Source organism: Chlamydotis macqueenii, chromosome W (assembly GCF_036417535.1).
Source record: "Chlamydotis macqueenii isolate bChlMac1 chromosome W, bChlMac1.mat, whole genome shotgun sequence".
NCBI lineage: Eukaryota > Metazoa > Chordata > Aves > Otidiformes > Otididae > Chlamydotis > Chlamydotis macqueenii.
In genome coordinates this window covers 5,621,335-5,640,283 of record NC_141592.1, presented here as the reverse complement: position 1 = coordinate 5,640,283, position 18,949 = coordinate 5,621,335, and the positions used below count along the sequence as shown (strand labels likewise).

General features: G+C 50.4%; 1 pseudogene; it reads left to right on the top strand.

Annotated features, from left to right (window-relative positions):
• Positions 1-2,640: 2,640 nt before the first annotated feature.
• On the top strand, positions 2,641-18,912 carry LOC147596548 (non-lysosomal glucosylceramidase-like; annotated as a pseudogene).
• Positions 18,913-18,949: the final 37 nt, after the last annotated feature.

Here is an 18,949-nt window from a genome sequence, read left to right as displayed (position 1 = left end):
AACTGGAGAGACATGGATTTGACAGACGGACCACTCGGTGGATAAGGAACTGGCTGGATGGCCGCACTCAGAGAGTGGTGGTCAAGGGCTCGATGTCCAAGTGGAGACCGGTGACGAGTGGCGTTCCTCAGGGGTCGGTGTTGGGACCAGCGCTGTTCACCATCTTTGTCGGCGACATGGACAGCGGGATAGAGCGCACCCTCAGCAAGTTCACCGACGACACCAAGCTGTGTGGTGCGGTCGACACGCTGGAGGGGAGGGATGCCATCCAGAGGGACCTTGACAGGCTGGAGAGGTGGGCCCGTGCCAACCTCATGAAGTTCAACCAGGCCAAGTGCAAGGTCCTGCACCTGGGTCATGGCAATCCCAGGCACAAATACAGGCTGGGCGGAGAATGAGAGCAGCCCTGAGGAGAAGGACTTGGGAGTGCTGGTGGACGAGAAGCTCAACATGAGCTGGCCATGAGCGCTTGCAGCCCAGAAAGCCAACCGCATCCTGGGCTTCATAAAGAAGCAGCGTGGCCAGCGGGTGGAGGGAGGTGATTCTCCCCCTCTGCTGTGCTCTGGTGAGACCCCACCTGGAGTACTGCATCCAGTTCTGGAGCTCCCAACATAAGAAGGTCATGGACCTGTTGGAGAGGGTCCAGAGTAGGGCCACGAAGATGATCAGAGGGCTGGAGCACCTCTCCTACGAGGACAGGCTGAGAGAGTTGGGGCTGTTCAGCCTGGAGAAGAGGAGGCTCCGGGGAGACCTTATTGTGGCATTTCAATACTTAAAGGGGGCTTATAAGAAAGATGAGGACAGGCTTATTAGCAGGGCCTGTTGCGATAGGACAAGGGGTAATGGTTTTAAACTAGGAGGAGGTAGATTCAGACTGGACATAAGGAAGAGATTTTTTATGCTGAGGGTGGTGGAACACTGACACAGGTTGCCCATAGAGGTGGTGGTTGCCCCATCCCTGGAACCGTTCAAGGCCAGGTTGGATGAGGCTCTGAGCAACCTGATCTGGTTGGAGATGTCTCTAGTCCTTGCAGGGGGGTTGGACTAGATGACCTTTAAAGGTTCCTTCCAACTGAAACTATTTTGTGATTCTGTGACCTCTCTCAAATGGCCAGTGATGAGCAGCAGCTCCTCTCCCAGGGGCATCCATGCCAGAGGTGCTCTCAAAATCTGGCATGGCTTGGAGCACTGGAAGTGCAAAGTTGCCTGGTACAGGCGCTCGTAGCTCTCAAGATGGCTGGGAGCACCTTGGAGTTGCTGCATGTCTTTGGCCGAGGAAGTCTCGGACCTGCAGAGGAGCCACCACATCCTGGGTTGACATGGTGTCATGTTGAGTTAAACCTCTGGCTGATGGGTGTCCTCTCCTGCAGCACCAGCCTCTGCTGCAGTTGGCATGGCCGGGGATGTTGACAGCCCTGGGGTGGGATTTTGTTAATCAGGGCTCATCGGGGTAACTCCTTCGTGAGGACACCCACAGCTGCAAATATGGAAAGAAAAGGTTGTGCAAATGTTTGGGCTGCAGCAGGTGCTGGGGCTGGCAGGGCAGGAGGAGAGGTGCAGGCAGGTTTCTGCAGAGGTGGCTGGTATGCCCTGGGAGGGGGTTACAGCACGAATCCAGAATGTCTGGGTGATGTCTGGACAGATGTTAATTCCACTGCCAATTTGAAGGGAAAGAAATGCCCTCCGGCCCTGGCAGGGCTTTTGGTGTCGCAGAACGTGAAGACTTTCTCCTGGTTATTTTGCAGCCCTGGGAGAGCTGTTGATAGCCAGCAATTGGGCATTGACCACCTTCTCTTGTCCTGTGCCATGTGGGGAGAAGCTGGTAGGGGAAGCTTGCTATTGAGACTGCAAAACAGCTCAAGCAGTGGCTGGCTGTAAATCCCAAACCTGTCCCGCTGCATGCTCCTGGAAACAATGCTTTTTGAAAACCCTCCTTTCCTAGGAGCCAGGATGCCCAACTAGGCTGTGCCACAGCTGCTCTGCCTGGGTACCTTATTTCCCATTGCCAGAAATCTGCTGGGGAAGCAACTGGGTTGGTTCTCTGACACTGGGTATTTAAAAAAAAAAAAAGAAAAAATCACTTCCTTGAGAGAGCACGCTGCCAAAACCTCGCCTCAGCAGTGTAAAGCCAGGGTTGTCTCAGCTAGAAGAACAGTTGCAGCAGATGTAACTCGAAGATAGCAGCAGGCCCTGATTCAGGGTGGTCGTGCAGGACAGGCTGGTTCTCTTGGTGCCCTGGACCTTTGCAGGCAAAATGTCCTTGAACAGTCAAACATGAAAGTGAGTACATAGAAATAGAGAGCAGGCTGCAATTGGGTCCCATGACTGCATCTCAGAAAATGTCATCCTGAGAGGGATTTGGAGACCTTAAAAGTTGGTGAATACAAGTGAATGTTTGGTGACCACGCAGCAGAAAAAGCAAGAGTGAGTTGGTTTTGCTGGGGAGGAGTGTGTAGGAGAAGGAGGTGTTGTGGAAGAGCCTCTGCCCCTTGATGCCTCTGTCCCCATGAAGCTAGGGGTACGTGTTCCGGGGGAATAGTGCTCACTCAATGCCCACTGCCTGGGCTCTGCATCCTGCGAGCTGCTGGAGCAGGACAGGCTGTGGATTCCCAGCTGGGGTGGCTTTCTCCTCTCGGCAGTATGGCACCAGTGCCTGCGGGTAGCTCAGGGATGTTCCCCACCACAGGGGCTCCTGTGCCCACCTGGGGCTATGGAGTTGCCACTTGGGTCTTCGCCTGTCTGTTTGCTCAGGTAAGTTCAGCAACTTCTTCTAATATGGTAGCTGGTTTCCATATGCTAATTGTCTCCAGATGGAAGATTTAACTTGGGGCGGTTCATTAGCAAAAGCCAATCCCTTATGAGTGCTGACTTGGGAACTCAGCCCTGCTCCTCTTGCCTGGAGTGGTGCTGGCACACCCGGGTGTGGGTGTGCCCCTGTTTGGGGGTGTCTTGATTCCCAGGCCTTTGGGTGAGAAATTATCTGATGGGCAGTGCCTGGCTGCACAGCCAGTGTGCAAGCGGAGGTGAGTCCCTGGGATCCTGCCAACTGCAGACAGCAAGTATCACCTCCTACAGGGCAAGGCTGCCCTGTGCCATCTGCCCCCAGGGATGTGGCACTGGGATGTGGCAGGGCTGTGTATGACAATGGAGACGTGGAGGTAGAAGAGCAAGGCTCCCATCCCTGGAGCAGTGTATGGCTTCTCTGAGCTTGTGCCTCTGCTCTGAGACCTTCCTTAGCAAGACGTACCCTACCAGGTGTGGTGGTGGTCCTTGTGTGTGTTGCCGCTTTGTGGGAACAGACAGTGCAGCACAGCTGTCTGATACTGAAGAATTTGAGCTATGTCCTTGAACACCGCTTGCTCAATAACAAAAAACAGCAATTAGAACAAAATAAGGAAATATCAAAGGCAAAAGTAGTAAAGACAACTAAAAATCTATAACCAGTCCAAATGAAGTTGAAGGCGCGTGAACAGTATATTGCTACCAATTGAATTAGATGATTAAGCGCGTGCATTTCGCGTGTAACTTAGAAAAGATATAAAAGACACATGCTGACGGACAAGAGGTCTCCGGAACACCATCCACGGAGTCCGTGCCCTTATTGCAACATATGGCGCCCAAACAGGGACCTTGACTCGTGGAAAGACAGCAACTGGTGGCAGCCCGGGCTGAACGAAAAAGCAACGGAGACAAGAGCTGCAAGCGGCGGAGGTAAGAGACGCGGTCCCCGAGACCAAGGATAAAGCGGCGGTTAAAGAGCCGCAGTCCACGTGACCAGGGAAAAAACGGCAGGAAAAGAGCCGCGGTCCCCGAGACCAAGGATAAAAGCGGCGGGTGATAGAGCCGCGGTCCCTGAGACCAGAACGACAAGAAGCACTGCTTCGAAGGAGCATAAATCAATTTTAACGATTCTAACAAAAATGTTAGAGGAACAGAACTGTGCTATTAGTAACACTGACCTGAAGAGCTTGTTGATTTGGATGTCTGCTCACGTAGCAGACGCTAACATCTCTAATATCTGCACGGTGGGCACCTGGGACAGTGTAAGTGTTGAACTGTGGGACTGTGCAACGCGGGGTGACCCTGCTGCTCAAAGGTTATTACCGGTGTGGCGTGTAATGTTTGAAGCCTTAAAGAATCACACGCAGAAAGAGGATCCGACAGCACCCGTTACCCCGTCCGTTTCCTGCCCATGGAAACAAAGACTAACAGCGAGCTGGGAAAATCCCTTTGATCCAGGTCCCATAGATCCGGAAAAGGAGCCCTCAGTCTTTGGAGCTTCCTCGTTATAGAGGTGGCGTGTTTGTGTGTGTTCTTTATGTCAAAGGTGTCCTACTTTTTTGTGTGTGTTTGTGTGTCTTTTGTGTCAGCAGTGTCATATTTTTGTTACTGTTCAGTGTTGTTGGTGTGGATGTAAGCTTATTCCAGCTGATTTATATTTGTGCTATAGCTGAGTGTTCTGGTGTGTGCGGTGTCGCAGGTCGACCCCGTTGGAACAAGTGATGCATCCAGGTTGATATTGTTGCGTACAAGGCGCAGTGTTAAGTTATAAGATCTTTAAATGGAAACGGACAGGCAGTGCAAACAGACAAATTAACAGATTATAGTCCGGAGGAAAGTAAAAGTTTCCTGGACAGATATAGGCAGTCTGTGTGTGTGTGTGCGTATAAGCATGAAGTAAATTATATGAAATAAGGGGTGAATACTGTCTTGGTTTCAGCAGGGATGGAGTTAATTTTCCTCTCAGAAGCTTTGGGTTTTGTATGTGAAGAATGTTGATAAGAATGCTCTGATGATCAGAGTTGTTGTGAATGAGACCAAGGACACTGTCCGGCTTTCCAAGTCTCGTTAACAAGCAGGTGCAGGAAGCTGGGCCAAAAACCAGAGTATTGGTCATTTGGACACTGAGTGGTGAGAAATAGTACATTGTTCATTTTGTATATATTAATGTTCTTATATTTTGCTATTATTGTAGATTTCCTCTTAGTAAGCTGCAGCATAAGGTAACGTGTGATTGGCTGATGTCGTAGTTCAGCCCTGATCAGGACCAGACTACGCAGTCTGTCTCTCGCTCCCCCCACCCTCTGAGAGAACAGGGGGAGATGATATAAGAAAAAACAGCTCAAGGTTTGAGATAAGGACGGGGAGAAATCCTTAAAGTTACCGTCACGGGCAAAACAGACTCGACTTGGGGAAAACTATTCATTTATTGCTAAAATTAGCAGGAGAATGAGACAGGGAACAAGATAACCTCCCCCCACCCCTCCCTCTTCCCGGGCTTAACATTATCTCTACTACCTTCCCCTCCCGAGCGGCACAGGGGGGGGAAAAGGGAATGGGGGTCGCAGTCAGTTCATCACGCGTTGTTTTACGCCGCTGTATCATCGTCAGGGGAAGAACTCCTCGCATTCCTCCTCTGCTCCAGCGTGGGGTCCCTCCCACGGGCCACAGTCCTTCATGAAACTGCTCCGGCGTGGGTCATCTCTTCCACGGGGTGCAGTCCCTCTAGAACAGCTGCCCCAGCGGGCCCTCCATGGGCCACAGCCTCCTTCAGGCCTCCACCTGCTCTGGCGTGGGGTCCTCCATGGGCTGCAGGTGGATCTCTGCCCCTCCGTGGACCTCCATGGGCTGCAGGGGGACAACCCGCTCCACCATGGTCTTCACCACGAGTTGCAGAGGAATCTTGGCCAGGAGCCATATTACTCCTCCCCCTCCTTCTGAACTGACCTTGGCGTCTGCAGCCGTTCCTCACAACAGGCTGGCAGACGTCTCTCAGGATCCTTTTTACATCTTATTCACTTCTCATCTCCTCTCCACTTCTTGCAGCCGGGCCGGGCCGAGTTGGGCCCAGTCGGCTGCCCGGCGGGAGGCCAGAGGGTGAGGCCTGCAAGGCCCATGAGGCTCGCGCCTCCCCCTCTCTGCCCCCCTGCTCAGCTGCTTCACATCTTCTCCTCCTCTTTTTCCTGTTTTCCCCTACTTAAATACGTTATCGCAGAGGCGTTATCACGGGACATTCTGCTACCAATTGGCTCAGCCTTGGCCAGCAGCGGGTCCGCCCTAGGCCCGGCCGAGTCCACTGAACAAAGGGGAGCGACTTCTAGCAGTTTCCTACAGAAGCTACCACCTTGGGCCCCCCCTCACTAACAAAACCAGAACAGCTGACCGTGGCCCCCATTCCCACTCCCCCCGGCCCTGTCCCGCTCAGGGGGCGAGGGAAGGAGGTAGGAAGATGGTGTTGAGACCAGGCAGAGGGAGGGGTGGGGAGAGGTTGTTTTGTTTCCCTTTCCTGCTTTGGTTTTAGTAATAGATGAGTGGTTTTCCCCAGGTTGAGTCTGTTTTGCCTGTGGCAGTGGCTTTAAGGATATTTTCCTGTTTTTGCGGCCGCCGCCAGGCGCCACCCCCCCCTCCACCTTCCGGCGGGGCGGGGGTGGCTTACCCAAAAAAAAAAAAATTAAAAAAAAAAAAAAAAAACCCCAAACAAACAAACAGAAAAAAAAACAAACAAAAAAAAGGAAAAGGAAGGAACATCTGCAAACAAAAAGTTAGCAAAAGCAATGTATGTGCTCAATTTTCTGAATCGATGGAGTGACAATTCTTCCCCAATACAAAAGCATTTTGGATCATCTACTGTACATGAGGCAATCCGAGGGCAAGCTCCGGTGATGGTTAAGGATCTGGAAACAGGTAACTGGGAAGGACCGTTTCCTCTTATGACGTGGGGGAAAGGATATGCTTGTGTCTCTACAGGGGCAGTAAACAAGTGGATCCCTGCACGATGGGTACAACCAGCGCTCCAAGCTGCCTTGTGTTCGTCGGATTGTTAACAAGCTGTGTGGCAGCCCCATGGACATCAGTCACGGAAAGAACAAACGTGTGGGTAACTATGGCTGGTGCCACAGGACAGGACATCATTTGTCTGTCTGTATCATCTTCAAATAACCCTTTTTAGAACATGCTTGGTTGACCTGCCAGATACCTGTGTAAAACAACAGCAGCTGCAAGCGCTGAACTACAAGAGATGGAACTTTTGGGATCAGCAAATATGGATTTCTGTCTTTTTTTTTTAACTAGTCAGGAGCTAATGTTACTAGAGGGGTAATGATTGTAATGCTTTAAGATCTATTCATCGCAACGATACAACATGGTATAATCATACAAGCACTAACACATCAAAATCTGGACAGCATAAAAACCTAAATGAAATACACATAGCCTTGAATCTGATTGCCAAGATAATACAGAGTTTTGGAAACCAAGTGAAATTATTGCTGCTTCAATCTTTGCACTTGACGTGGCAAGTGCCTAGGCGTTAGCTACGCTAAATAAATTGGGCTGTTGGCTTGCTAAGCAAACGCATACAACTGCATTGGTACTATCAACGCTGTTAACTGATGTAGATTCTATACACTAAGCTACTTCACAAAACAGAACCGCTGTTAGCCTGCAGAGCACATATTTGACAGGCCTTGTTGCATGCGCTGGCCACGCGTGCAGCAACGTCTAGTCAGGCCTTGTTGTGTGCGCTGGCCACGCATGCAGCAATGTCTGGTCAGTACTCTGCCACTGAATCTGCTGAGGGGATAAACAGAGGTGGCGAACAACAGAGGACGCCCTGAGGGTGCTGTGCTTGCCTCCTTTCTCTGCTCTGACCCGGCTGATAGGTGTCTTTGGCGTAGTTGGGTTGGTAACAGAATAGAGCAGCAATAGATTTTTTTATTATTACCACAAAATCATGGCGGTCAGGATTCTGATGGGCTTTGCTGCATGAATCTGTAAACTGCAACAAAGGGATGATTTTGATATATTCAGAATTTTTTTTTGGTGGATTGATATAAGCTTATTACAAATAGCTGTAGGATGCTTATTCATTCCTATTTTGATCTATATTCTGTGTGTTAAAATGTGTATTCTGTGTGTTGTAATGTGTGCAGACTTTAATAGATAAAGCGTTGAAACAAGCCTCTTCTCATAAACAAAGAAGGGGGAGATGTGGGTATTTCACTGAGCCAGTACGGTGTCAGTGAAAGCACACTGACCTTGGGGGAGGAATGCAATCATGCTCTCAGGAAGAAAGCCATGGAATGAGAAGGGAAGCTTTAAGATACAAGACCCTGTTAGCAGAATTTATGGCTTGTTTCAACAGAGGCCTGCAGAAAACTAGTCACTGGCCTTGTAGATAAGAAAGTTAGTGGAGTTGTTATATTTATAATGGTAGAAGAATGCTGTAGTAGAAAATTATTAGAAGGTAGTGAAATTTAGTTTTGCTTATGTGATGGTTTAGCCCGAATCACCACACAGTTTTTCGCTCACCCTCCCCCTCCCCAGGGGGATGGGGGAGAGAATTGGGAAGGAAGGAGAACTCGTGGGTTGAGATAAAGACAATTTACTAAAATAAAAAGGGAAAACTACAATAATAACAGAATATAAGGATATTAAAAATATACAAAGTGAACAATATGTGTTTTCTCACCACCCGATGTCCCAATGACCGATACAGCCCGTCCCGAGCAGCGATCACGGAAACGAAACCGAGGGGCAAGCAAAGGAGCAAAAGGGAGCCAGCAAGGTCGAGGGAACGATGCCAGCAAAAACAAGCAGGAAAGATGGATGCCAGGAAGGCAGATACCCCCCCTCGCCTGCCCCCATGAGCATGACGTTGATGGCATGGAATACTCTCTTTGGCCAGTTTGGGTCAATTATTCTGTCTGTCTTTCTCCCAGCTTCCTGCATCTGCAAATTAGCGAGACTTGGAAAGCAGGACAGTGTCCTTGGTCTCATTCACAACAACTGGTATCATCAGGGTGTTTATCAACATTCTTCACACGCGAAATCCAAAACATACCAGCTACTGAGAGGAAAAGTTAACTCCATCCCTGCCAAAACCAGGACAAGTTTTCATTAATATGTATAACGTGTGGTCAGTAATTATCGTGACTAAGCTTGTGTGTGGCATAACAGGGTGGTTGCTATCTTTGGCTGAAATCGGAATTGAGATATTAGGTATCTTAGTAAGCATAATCATTAACATTTTGTGTTTGATTCACCTGCCTACAAAAATGATACAGAAAATACTACATCGGATATTGATAGTAGAAAAACAAAAAGGGGGAAATGTGGGAACAGAGAGTGCAGCACAGCTGTCTGATATTGAAGAATTTGAGCTATGTCCTTGAACACCACCTGCTCAATAACAAAAAACAGCAATTAGAACAAGATCAGTAAATATCAAAGGCAAAAATAGTAAAGACAACTAAAAATCTATAACCAATCCAAATGAAGTTGAAGGCGCGTGAACAGTATATTGCTACCAATTGAATTAGATGATTAAGCGCGTGCATTTTGCGTGTAACTTAGAAAAGATATAAAAGAGTGATGCTGACGGACAATAGAGGTCTCCGGTACACCATCCACGGAGTCCGTGCCCTTATTGCAACACTGCTTCTCTGTGGGGCGGCTGAGAAAGCTCCCTGCATGAGCTGGTTGCCCTGCTCTTGGATATTGGAGCGCTCTGTTTTCACACTGTGCCCTTGCAGATCTACAGTCAGCCTCCAGTTTGGACACTGCGGTGGTGTGGGAGACAATGCCAGCATGTGCTAGGTGGCCAGGGAGTCATGTGGGGCCGTCAAGGTGCTAGAGGGGAAGAGTGGATCAAGTCGCTTCTGGGGTGCGGGCAGTGCCAAGGGGCCCTTGGAGTTGCACGGGGGGCTTTGTTGGGCCAGACTCCACTGCAGGGAGGAACCAGGGTGCCAATTTGTCGTGGTTTAGCCCTAGTCACCGCACAGTTTCTCACTCACTCCCCCCCTCCCCAGTGGGATGGAGGAGAGAATTGGGAAGAAAGGAAAACTTGTGGGTTGAGATAAAGACCGTTTACTAGAATAGCAAAGGAAAACTACAGTAATAACAGAATATAAGGATACTAAAATATACAAAATGAACAACGTACGGTTTCTCACCACCCGATGTCCCAATGACTGATACAGCCCCTCCCGAGCAACAATCATGGAAACGAAAACTGAGCAGCCACCAAAGGAGTAAGAGGGAGAGAGCAAGGGAGAGAGATCCATGCCCCCCTGCCCTGGCCAACTTCCACTTATATGCAGAGCATGATGTTTATGGCATGGAATACTCTCTTTGGCCAGTTTGGGTCAGTTATTCTGCCTGCCTCTCTCCCAGTTTCCTGCATCTGCACAATTAGTGGGACCTGGAAAGCCAGACGGTGTCCTTGGTCTCATTAACAACAACTTATATCACTAGGGTGTTTATCAACACTCTTCACATATGAAATCCAAAACACACTGGCTACTGAGAGGAAAATGAACTCCATCCCTGCCGAAACCAGGATACAATTTTGGGTGGTTTTGCCAGGGTGCCCTCTGGACGGGATCAGGGGAGGCACTATCACCCATGGCTGGTGGGGTGAGTTCTGCCATTGGCAGCTGGATCCTAGCATTTATCACCACAAAACAGTCATTGCTGACCAGGTAGGTGCATTAGGGCTTGGATGGCGTGGGGTCTGTGAGGGGTGTGAGAAGCACTGCAGCAGCCTGGGCAGTTGAGGCATCTGCTCTTGGGCTCGTCATCCTCTCCACATGCTCCTCTCCTCTCCAGTTCACAGTGTGACTGTGTCGCAAGGGGCAGACGTTTTACCAGCAGGTCCTGTCTGTGGAGAGGCCCAGTGCTCTGCAGGGCTGGAACTGGGGCTACTGCGGCCACTATGCCTTCTACCACTCCCTGTACCCCTGTGCCTGGATGGTCTACGAGCTCCAGGGGCAAAACGTGGTGCTCACTTGCCACCAGGTCTCTCCTGTCATCCCCCATGACTATAAGGTAAGGAGATGATGGCCCTGTGCTCAGTGCAGCCTATCCCACGGGAGCGCTGGGCTACACTGGGCTGCAGCAGCATGGCTCTTATGGAGCAGTTTGGCAGGGACTTTGCAGAGCTGCCTGCATGGGAAGGGGAAAGGATTGGCATGGCAGAGATGGGGCTGTCCTGTGAGATGCTCAGTGCATCCTGTTTGGGCAGCAGAGGCTCAGAGCTGGCGTTGCTCATGCATCCAGGGATGCTACAGTAGAGGAGTTCCTTATCTTATTGCCTGAAGATGACCAGGCTTGCTGCCTTGTTAGTGTTTTTTTCCCAGCCTGGTCTTTTCTGTCCCAAGACCCTGTCCCTAGTGCCAGCCCTGGAAGGCTTTGCCCCTCCTAGGGTGGTTGGTGCTGGGAGGAGTAATCCCTTTTTCCCTGTGCTTAGCTCTGGCAGCTACTCTTTTCCCCTCTGACCTGTGCTCTGACACTTTGTCCTGCTTGTTTCCTGCCTTTGGTTTTGTCCTGTGGCCATCCCAGCTCCTGCCTACCTGGAATGGCAGGTCCACAGCTGTGGCCTTACTGCCTGAAGGATCTGGTGTTAATGTTTTTGGAAATCCTCAGCCTGTACTTGTGGGTTGGTTTGTCAGCTGGGTGCTCCTGAGAGTGTTTTAGCTGGCTCTTGCCTACTTATTAGCTGGACTTTCCCAACGTTTCCCATCTCCGCTCAGCAATGTTTCCAGGCAAGAGGAACCCCCACAGCAATGCAGAAGGTCAGGGACAGCAGCAAGGGGTGCCTTGCTGCTCCTGCACGTTGCTCCTGCTTGCTCCCAGGCTCATGTGCTTTGCTGGGGTAGCAGCCTGTTGAGCAGATGGGTGGTGAGACACCCATCTGAGCCCTAAACGCTGCTTTCCATCTGTGTATTGCCTGGTGTGGGGGTTTGCTAGCCCGGGGCTTGTGATCTGAATTTTGTATTGCCTGTCCCCCAAAATCCTCTGCTCCCACTGCTGCTCCCCAGCTTGGCAGTGGACTCTGAGATCAAGTCGTTCCTAGTACTCTTGCTCCCGCTGCATCCCGCGTGATCTGAGAAGTGATGCTCCTGACAGCTAACCGCAGAGCACCAGCCCTATACGTGGCATTGTCTGTCTCTGCCAGGACTCCAGCCTGCTGGTGGGAGTGTTCATCTGGGAGGTGGAGAATGGGAAGGAGAGGATGTGGACATCTCCATCATGTTCAGCCTGCAGAACAGCATGAGAACAAAGGAGGACAGGAGCGGAGGGCACTGGAATGAGCCATTCGCCTTTGAGAAGGAGGGCGAGTGGGTTGCTGGAGTCCTGTTGCACCACCGCAAGCACGTCAACCCCTTCACCCTTGCCATTTCTGCCTGGGAGAAGGTAAAGGGCTGGCACCGGTGCTGTGGCTCCTGCTGCGGGGGGGTTTTACAGCCCTGCTGAATGTGGGTAGGCTGCTTCCAGGCAGCCAGTAAAGGATGAATGTGTGATGTGCCATGGGTCGGCACCAGTCCCCGGCACTTGCCTGACTGCTGGGGCAGGAGTGGGGATGTGAATTCCCCAAGGGCACCCTCTTTGGGGGTGGGTGCCAGGAACGAAGCTGTGGATGAAGCTTGCAGGACAGCAGGCAAATAGATTTGGAGTTAGCATTGCTGGGCAGCATGTAGGGAGTGAGTTTGGGGTCCTGGGACTGTTGGGGAGGTCGCTGCTCCCCCTCCTTGTACCTGCCCTTCAAAAGTACCAGCCTCTGGTGTGGTCTGAGGGAGGATCTGCTTTCCTCCCACCCTGCAGAAACATGCAGGCGCTCATGTTTCTGGCTCCTTGGGAGGAGCCTTTTTGGTGAGCCCTTTTGGCCACTCTTCTCCTCCCCAGGCTGGCACGGGAGTCACCCACCTTACTGCATTCAATTCCATGGGATCGGGTAGAGAGGTGTGGCAAGACCTCCTGCAGGATGGCAGGATGGATTCCCCTGCTGGTGAGTACCTCTATGGAGCAGGGGAGCACGTGGCCATGCTGATGATGGGACCTGGGGCGCCAGCCTCAGCAAGCCAAGCAAGGGCAAGTTTCCCTTCCTCCGGTTGCCTCAGGGTTGTTGCAGGAAGCGCTCTGTGATGCTGTGTCTCATTCCCAGCTTTAGCCTGTGTCTGAATTTCCTGTTGCTTGTCATGCTGTCCTTGCTGTGGTTCTCCAAAAGCTGTTGGCACCACTTTGGGGCTGTTCTCGGCTATATTAATTGCATGTGCCAGTATCTCGTTAGCACGCAACCCTGCACAGATTGAGTTGAGACTTCTGCTGAGTAGCCAGGATGATGCCCAACCACCTTTCCTGAGTTCCCGTCACCAGATCCACGAGCTAGGCCCTGTCAGATTTCTTCTAGCAGGCATTTAACAGTCCTTGGGGTTTGGTACTACCATCGTTTGCTGTCCTCTTGTTACTACATGGGTTTCCTGAAGGTCTCTGAAATTCCCTTGGTACTTCTGCATCATCCTCTGTTGTCTGCTTGCTCCCTTGGCAGAAGTCTTGAAGCAGGGTGGCAACTCCCAGCCCTTGCTGCTAACCTGTTATAATGACAACATGACTATTTGCCTAATGTCTCTGCCAGCTTTTGAACAAGGATGATGCTGACAAACTAGTGATGCTGGCACTGGGCCCCTGCAAGATTTCTTGAAGCTTAAATTATGTAAAGCATTTAACCTAAATATTTCTGGAAAACTGTTTCCTGCCTGCTTGTCAGCAGATGCACTCAGAGCTCTCCAGGCTGTTGGGATGTGGTTTTCCTTCGTGCATGCCAGGCATTATCGTAGTCAGGATCTGTGCTTCTGTTAAAATTGTTGCTTTAATGAGTTTACCATGGTACACATGTCAGAACCAGCATGTAATTATCCAGCTGCCTCAGGGCTTTTCTTAAATACAAGCACAGTTCAAGCACCATGCAAAAAGTTGGAAACGATGACTGTCACTAGAAAGTCACAGTGTCTCTGAGTGCAGCGCAGTTAGAGTCATGCAGTGCTCTGTCCCTCCCACTCATGCCTGGTAGCTTTTTCTGCCTGATTTGTTCCTCTGCTTTGATTACTTTTTTTTTAACTCCTCTGCCCATGGCAAGTATTTTTTCCTGCTTGCAAAAAGCAGTTACTTGTGTGCAGTAATGTCATCTCTTAACACCCTGGGGATGTACCCTACAGGTTGCAAGGGGGCTGGGGCATTCCTAAATAGCCTCATCCCCCGTGGGTTGCGTGGGAGCATGGGAGCATCAGTATGGTCTCCCTCTATCCTGTCCTGTCCCTGCCCACCTCACCACCCCACTCCCCCACCCCCCCATAGACTTCCTTGGTCACTTGTGAATATTTTTTTTCCTGGCAGGTAAAATTAGCCCAATAGAGAAGGGGGAAGTGAAGGCAGCAGCGATGTGTGCCAGCTGCAGTGTGCCTGCCTGGGGGCATAGGATGCTGGAGCTGGCCCTCGCTTGGGACATGCCCTGTGTTCATTTTAGCTCCAAGGAGAAGCTGCACCTCAGGTGGGTGAGTTGTCTCTGCTGGAGCTTGGCTCACGTCCCTGAAGCTCCCTTCTCCCTGCCTCTGGATTTGAGTGCTGCCTGGGGAGCCTTGTGCCACCCACTCCCTGTGGCTGTGGCCCTGCCAGCTCACGGAGAGGACCTTCTCCCCAGCCCCTGCTCCTCAACACCCCTGCACTAGTAGTCACTTTATTCTGGTGTTCATCATAGTCCAGCCCCTCTCCCATGGCCGGATGGGCTTCCCAGCCTGAGCCCGTGGCATACTCACCAAACCCTCACTTGGCAGGTGGTAAACTCACTTCTTTGGCAGTGGAGGCGATACCGCTCCTGCCCTGTTGCATCACGCCCTGACGCACTATGAGAAGCGGGAGAGGAAGATGGCCTCTCCCACCTCCTCCCTGTCCTGCAGGAGTATGGAAGATTTGCTTATTTGGAAGGTAACTGTCAGGGACGTGATGGATGGTCCCAACTCAACCCTCCCTGTTGCTCTTTTTAACCTGCCATGGGGATGCTTTTCACACCCTGATGGGTAGGGAGCAGTGCTGTTCCCAGCAAAACCCCTTGTAGGACCAAGCCCTGTAGGGTACAGCATAAGGTCTTCTCCAGACCCCTGGGTGCTATACGTAGAGAATAAAAGCCACTTCTAACGGGAGCCGCTGCCTGTGCTGGGAAAGGGCCCAGCCCTCCAGGATGTGTGGGAGGGAGGACCTGCCCCTCCTTTACGCTCCTTGTGGCAGATCTCCCATCCCTCACAGGGTCCCCAGACCTTCAAGACCAGGAGCACCAGATGTACAAAGAAGTCATGAGAAGTCGTGGCAGTCTGGTGAGGTTCCCGCCAACAGGAAAAGGGGTAACATAACCCTCATTTTTAAGAAGGGGAACAAGGAAGACCCGGGCAACTACAGGCCGGTCAGTCTCGCCTCTGTGCCTGGCAAGGTCATGGAGCAAATTCTCCTGGAAACCATGCTGAGGCACATGGAGAGCAAGGAGGTGGTTGGTGACAGCCAACATGGCTTCACCAAGGGCAGATTGTGCCTGACCAATTTGGTGGCCTTCTATGACGGGGTGACAGCATCGGTGGATAAAGGACAAGCAACTGACGTCATCTACCTGGACCTGTGCAAGGCATTTGACACTGTCCTGCACGACATCCTTCTCTCTAAACTGGAGAGACATGGATTTGACAGACGGACCACTTGGTGGACAAGGAACTGGCTGGATGGCTGCACTCAGAGAGTGGTGGTCAAGGGCTCGATGTCCAAGTGGAGACTGGTGACGAGTGGCGTTCCTCAGGGGTCGGTGTTGGGACCAGCGCTGTTCACCATCTTTGTCGGCGACATGGACAGCGGGATAGAGTGCACCCTCAGCAAGTTCACCGACAACACCAAGCTGTGTGGTGCGGTTGACACGCTGGAGGGGAGGGATGCCATCCAGAGGGACCTTGACAGGCTGGAGAGGTGGGCCCGTGCCAACCTCATGAAGTTCAACCAGGCCAAGTGCAAGGTCCTGCACGTGGCTCAGGGCAATCCCAGGCTTCCATGCTTATTCACTCTTTTTATACATGTATTTTGATCTGTATTCTGTGTGTGTTGAAATGTGTGCAGACTTTAATAGATAAAGTGTTGAAACAAGCCTCTTCTCATAAACAAAGAAGGGGGAAGATGTGGGTATTTCACTGAGCTAGTACGGTGTCAGTGAAAGCACACTGACCTTGGGAGAGGGATACAATCATGCTCGCTGGAAGAAAGCCATGGAATGAGAAGGGAAGCTTTAAGATACAAGACCCTGTTAGCAGAATTTATGGCTTGTTTCAACAGAGGCTTGCAAAAAACTAGTCACTGGCCTTGTAGATAAGAAGGTTGCTGGAGTTGTTATGTCTGTAATAGTAGAAGAATACTGTAGTAGAAAGTTACTAGAAAGTAGTGAAACTTAGTTTTGCTTAGCAATCATGAATATGTATAACGTGTGATCAGTAATTTTCTTGGCTAAGCCTGTGTGTGGCATAACTGTTGATTGGACAAGAATGAAATAAGGATGGATTATGTTATTGTTGACCATGACGTGTTCTCCCTTGTATTTTACGATGTCTACAAGAAATCCTCACAAGAACTTTTGATAGAAGCTCATATGCTGTGCTGTTAAAACAAAGAAGGGGGAATTGTGGGAGATTCAACAGAGGCCTACGTGAACCTAGTTGATACAGCAGTAAAATAAGGTCAGGAGAAGGACAAACACAAAGGCAGGAAACGAAACTGTACTCAAGGGCAGGAAACGAAACTGTAAACAAGTAAGAAGGAGGAAGTGGAAACTATGTTGAAACTGTAAGGAGGAACTGAATGAAAGCATCAATAACCAATCAGATGTAAGGACGATCAGGGCCTAACAGCCAATCATAAACATGCATGCTTGGCACGTGAACAAGGGAAAAAATAGATAATGAGAAGAAAAAGAACAATAAAGGTCTCCATTCCCCAACAGCCTTGTCTCATTCCCTTCATCTAGCCACTAGGTGAGCATAGGATGGAGACAAGCCATCATCACCAAGTCTTGAGCTTTGCTTTTCTTACTGAGGCAGTGACTTCTGCTGCACTAACGCTTCCTAGTTTTATTGCCAATAACAAAAACAGCGGAAAAGTATTATTTACTTTCAGCTGTGCACAGAGGTTTTTCATCTTAACGCAGTCCTGTTCTGGTTTTATTTAGTGAGGGGGAACTACAGTGGTAGCTTCTGTAAGAAGCTGCTAGAAGTTGCTCCCCTTTGTTCAGTGGACTCAGCCGGGCCTAGGGCGGACCTGCTGCTGGCCAAGGCTGAGCCAATTGGTAGCAGAATGTTCCCTGATAACGCCTCTGCGATAACGTATTTAAGAAGGGGAAAAACAGAAAAAAAAAAAAAAAAAAAAAAAAAAAAAAAAAGGAGAGAAGATGTGAAGACACTGATTGAGGGCAGAGAAGGGGAGGCGCAAGCCTTGTGGGCCTTGCAGGCCTCACCCTCTGGCCTCCCACTGGGTGGCCGACTGGGCCCGACTCGGTCCAGCCCGGCTGCAAGAAGTGGAGAGGAGATGAGAAGTGAATGAGATGTAAAAAGGATCCTGAGAGGTGTCTGCCAGCCTGTTGTGAGGAACGGCTGCAGACGCCAAGGTCAGTGAAGAAGGAGGGGGAGGAGTAATGCGGCTCCTGGCCAAGATTCCCCTGCAGCCTGTGGTGAAGACCATGGTGAAGCAGGCTGTCCCTCTGCAGCCCATGGAGGTCCACAGAGGAGCAGAGATCCACCTGCAGCCCATGGAGGACCCCACGCCAGAGCAGGTGGAGGCCTGAAGGAGGTTGTGGCCCATGGAGGGCCCGCTGGGGTAGCCGTTCCGGAGGGAATGTACCCCGTGGAAGAAATGACCCACGTCGGAGTAGTTTCACGAAGGACTGTGGCCCGTGGGAGGGACCCCACGCTGGAGCAGGGGAGCAATGTGAGGAGTTCTTTCCCCCGACGATGAAGCAGTGGCGTAAAACAACGCGTGATGAACTGACCGCAACCCCCATTCCCTCTTCCCCCCTGTGCCGCTTGGTGGGAGGGAAGGTGGTAGAGATAATGTTAAGCCCGGGAAGAGGGAGGGGTGGGGGGAGGTTATCTTGTTCCCTGTCTCATTCTCCTGCTAGTTTTAGAAATAAATGAATAGTTTTCCCCAAGTTGAGTCTGTTTTGCCCATAACGGTAACTTTAAGGATCTCTCCCCGTCTTTATCTCAAACCTCGAGCCTCTTTTTTTTTTCTTATATTATCTCTCCCTATAATCTCGGAGGGTGAGGGAAGTGAGAGATAGACTGCATAGTCTGGTCCCAATCGGGGCTAAACTACAACAAGTCCTCTTTGTGCTGCAGCTCCACTGCTTTTTGTTTGGCTGGCAGGCCTTCTCGTGCTCAGGTGGGGTTGGGTTTTTTTGTCTGTAGTGTTTCTCTTTTATTTTTTTCTTTTCTTTTTTGGCAAGAGCTTACTCAGCATACTTCAGTCTGTCCTCATAACTTTTGAGCTCTTGGCCTTAGTTGTTTAAACGACCTTTTTTCTTTTTTTTTTTTTTTTTTGCTTCATGCTGATAATCTCCTGAAATGGCTGTTTATACAGCAAGCACTATTGACCTTTCACATGTCTTTAACTTTTACTTGGGATAAAAGTTTCAAATCTCTCATATCAGATGCAGAAAACCATCAGGCATCCTGTGCATCTCAATCCAACCTCTTCATCCCCAGGCTGCCCCTTCTCTCACCTCAAACTCACCTTGGTCCAGGCCATGAACTCTTACATCACCAGCTAATTGCAAAATTTAAGAGATTAAAGTCCTTTTGAAATCACTCAAAACTAAGCCCCGTTTTTCTTACCCTGAGCTGAAGCTGAATTTATTTTTTTTTTTTCCTCAAGATTCTGAGCGTTGACCCAAACAAACCTACCACTGTCCACAACATTCACTTTCCAGCTGCAAGATGCAGTCCCATGTCATCTCACCAGCTTTGCCATAATCCTTCCCTGTGGCAGGAAGATGCCTCCAGCCTCGCTGACCCCAGACCATCCTTCGGCCACCTCTGGCCAGTGTCTCATCTCTTGTAGGCCTCTTTTAGCTGGTGTAGAAAGACTAATGAGCTGA